This window comes from Dipodomys merriami, unplaced genomic scaffold (genome assembly GCF_024711535.1).
Source record: "Dipodomys merriami isolate MVZ:Mamm:240054 unplaced genomic scaffold, mDipMer1.0.p SCAF_118, whole genome shotgun sequence".
Lineage (NCBI taxonomy): Eukaryota > Metazoa > Chordata > Mammalia > Rodentia > Heteromyidae > Dipodomys > Dipodomys merriami.
Window position 1 is genome coordinate 836,362 of NW_027202471.1, and position 3,287 is coordinate 839,648.

The 3,287-nt window shown below is 35.2% G+C and overlaps 1 pseudogene; it reads right to left on the reverse strand.

The window, feature by feature from the left end:
* Positions 1 to 1,751: 1,751 nt before the first annotated feature.
* LOC138822929 (U6 spliceosomal RNA) lies at positions 1,752 to 1,851 on the reverse strand (annotated as a pseudogene).
* Between the last annotated feature and the right edge of the window lie 1,436 nt (positions 1,852 to 3,287).

Genomic DNA, 3,287 nt, shown 5'->3' on the forward strand with positions numbered 1-3,287 from the left:
TAGAATAAGCTGCACATGAAGACACCACTGGTCCTCATTTTAAGTCTGTACCATTGAATACGGAGGAACATCTTTCCTGTGCTCTCCATCAGCTCCCTACTCTCGTTAGAATAATTTAGAATAGTAAAAAATGGAAAAAGATAAAATAAATCATGGTGAAAAAAGATGCAGAAAATTCACCGGATATTTCTGAGCAGTTCAACCAACATGAACTATTAGGGAAATACATGGACACCTCATTTTCACTGGCACTCAAAGTCTCTGGTTAGGCAATTCTGATAAAGATGAGAAACAAGATGAAAAAATGAGAAATGGTATCAATTGCAATAAAAAATAGAGAAGGATCCAAGCAAATTTCTTTTTTGTGCTGCCGAAAATAATCGGCTTACTACAGTGTGGAAACTACTTTCCAAAAGGGCCACTCATGTGAATACAAGGGATGACGATGAATATACACCTCTTCATCAGGAAGTCTACAGTGGACACTTAGACATTGTCCTTGAGTTGGTGGCTCAAGCGGCACACACAATAACTGTAGATGGATGGACACATCTGCACAGTGCATATAAGTGGAATAATAACAGAGTGGCTTCTTTCTTACTTCATCATGATGCAGATTCCAATGCCCAAACTAAAGGCCTCTTGACCCACTTGAATCTTGCTGCTGGAAATTAAGATAGCAAAAATTCATTTGATCTCCTTCTGTTGAAACATTACATAAAACCATGTCTGAAGAACAATTTGGAAGAAACTGCATTTGATATTGCTAAAAAGATAAGTATGTATCACTACCTCTTTGAAGTTGTGGAAGACTGTACAAATTGTTCTACTAAGTCCTAATGATTCAATTACTTTTCTTAAATTTCAAAAATGCCATTCCATCTTTTGTGTCCATACAAAATATTTTCACAATCCAAATAGCAATAACTTATTGTAAAAATTCATGGATTCTGTGGAATTCTTTCAAGTGAATTGCCTGCCTTTGATGTCAAAATGTATTCAAGAGTTTTTGTGTATATCTATAATGATTTCTTCAGAGTTTGTGACTTTTTAATCAGAAATAATTTTAACTTATCTATTGAAATTTATACAGAAACTAAAGATATTTCTCGTGCTTGTCTGAAAAAGTATATTTTAAAATATTCTATAGTCTATGTTTGTATAGTGTCCATAATGTATTTTATTCTCTCCTAGATATAATACTTTGAATTCTATGCTACTTTATAATATACAGCTTCATTAATGTGTCTTTTCAGATTTCATTCCATATAGAAATAGTTTAAGATTCCTTTGTTTCCTAGGTCCTTATAGTATTATATTACTTTGGGATAGAACGAAAATGTTGTCTAATTTCAAAAGTTTTATAAAGGTTATGCTATGTAAAGGCCTTTCTTTTTTTTGGTGGTGGGGGGGGGGTGTCCGGTCGTGGACCTGAACTCTGGGCTTGGGCGCTGTCCCTTAGCTCTTAAGCTCAAGGCTAGTGCTCTACCACTTGAGCCACAATGCCAATTCCGGCTTTTTTCTTTTTGCTTATGTGGTGCTGAGGAATCGAACTCAGGGCCACAGGCATGCAAGGCAAGCGCTCTACCAATGAGCCACCTTCCCAGCCCCATATAAAGGCCTTTCTAAGGTCAAGATTTAATACACTGATGTCAAACTAACTTTTAATTATATGAATTACATGTATTTTTACACTTGTAATTTTGTAATCAATTTTAAATGTTTTTTTCATTTCTTGCATCTGAAGAATGAAAAATTTGGAATACTTCACAAATTTTAATATCATCTTTGTGCAAGTGCCATGTTAATCTCTGTATTGTTGTAATTTGGGTATACATACTGCTGAAGCATGTATTATCCTCTAAATTAAATAGTTAATGATGCAATCTTTATACAGGCTTATATCCTTGGGTGCCTATTTGGTACAAGGAAACGTTAATGTTTCTAACAGTGCTATTGATCTTATATTCCTGAAATTCTGTGAATAGTGGAAAAATTATATTGTTCAGTCTATTGCTCACATTTGCAATTTTTTGTCAATTACTATTTTAAATATTTTCCATTTTGGATTTGATTGCACTTTCAAGTGTTTATAGCTAGGTCCAAAGGTGATGGCTGTTGCAAGTAGTAATTTATCCAAATGAGTTAGTTCTGTGGAGCTATTTGATTCAAAGTAAGCCTTGCTTAAGAGCTACTTCTAAACTTCTGCAGTTGAAATTTTCCCAGAAGAGGTCTTACTTTTCCCAAATGAGATCCTAGGATCCCAGGACCCAGTTATCTGCATCATCAGATAACATGGGCAATACTTTTCACCTAGGCCCATGCAACATGCCAATAGAAACTAATTGAATATGCATATCAATTTCTCGTTTCCTATATTTCAGGTCCCCAATTCCTTGAGATGCAGGAATTATCAGTAAGCAATTGTGAAATGCAAGGCAACTTAAAATGAAGGAGGAGATCACAAAATCTGAGAGACAGTGCTGAAATTCAAACTTTCAGTTTACAGATGCCCAATCCATATGAGTGAAAAAGTTCACAAAATGTCATAAGATTATTTTTAATACCCCTCTTCTAATGAGTAATGAAATAATATCAGTCCAGCATAAGTGGTCCAAAAAAGATACATAATTGCTCTACGTATTTTTGGAAACTTGACGTAGAGGTCAAATGTAATTTAGAAAAAAATTAAGTGAGAAGATACTTAGTGCTTCAAAACATTGGTACTTCAGTTAAACTTGGTTCTGTGATATAAAAAGGTTGTCACTCTCAAACCAATGATAACCTACATTTAATCTCCTGAAAGTGTATTCATTTTCAAATAAAATTATATTCACCAAAATAACTTGTGACAAGTAGTTGATACTTAGTGACATTACAAGTTTTTCAAGTGTAGGGAGAAAGTTACAATAGAGTTGATTTATTTACCCAGCACCAATGACTAAGAGTTTCAACCATTCATTAAAGTGTAGAAATAGTACCACCCACCATTTGTTTTGTTCAGTAGGTGCCTTCCAAAACTGTGTTCAATAGATCAGCCTCCCATATTCCAAACCCAAAGGTTAGCTAATGAAGTAAATTTCAACAAAATAGTTGTTGGGTCTTCGTCCATCCCATGAAAGACAGACGGGGTCCATGGAAAGGTAAGTGTGGCCAGTAGCCTGTTCCCCAGCCTCCCTTAGCCAGGGAGACAATCAGACGCAGCAGGGAGTCAAGTCAAGCTGTAAACTCGTTTATTAACACAGAGCAAGCCATTTTTAAAGCAAAAAGCAGCACGTGACATGGGA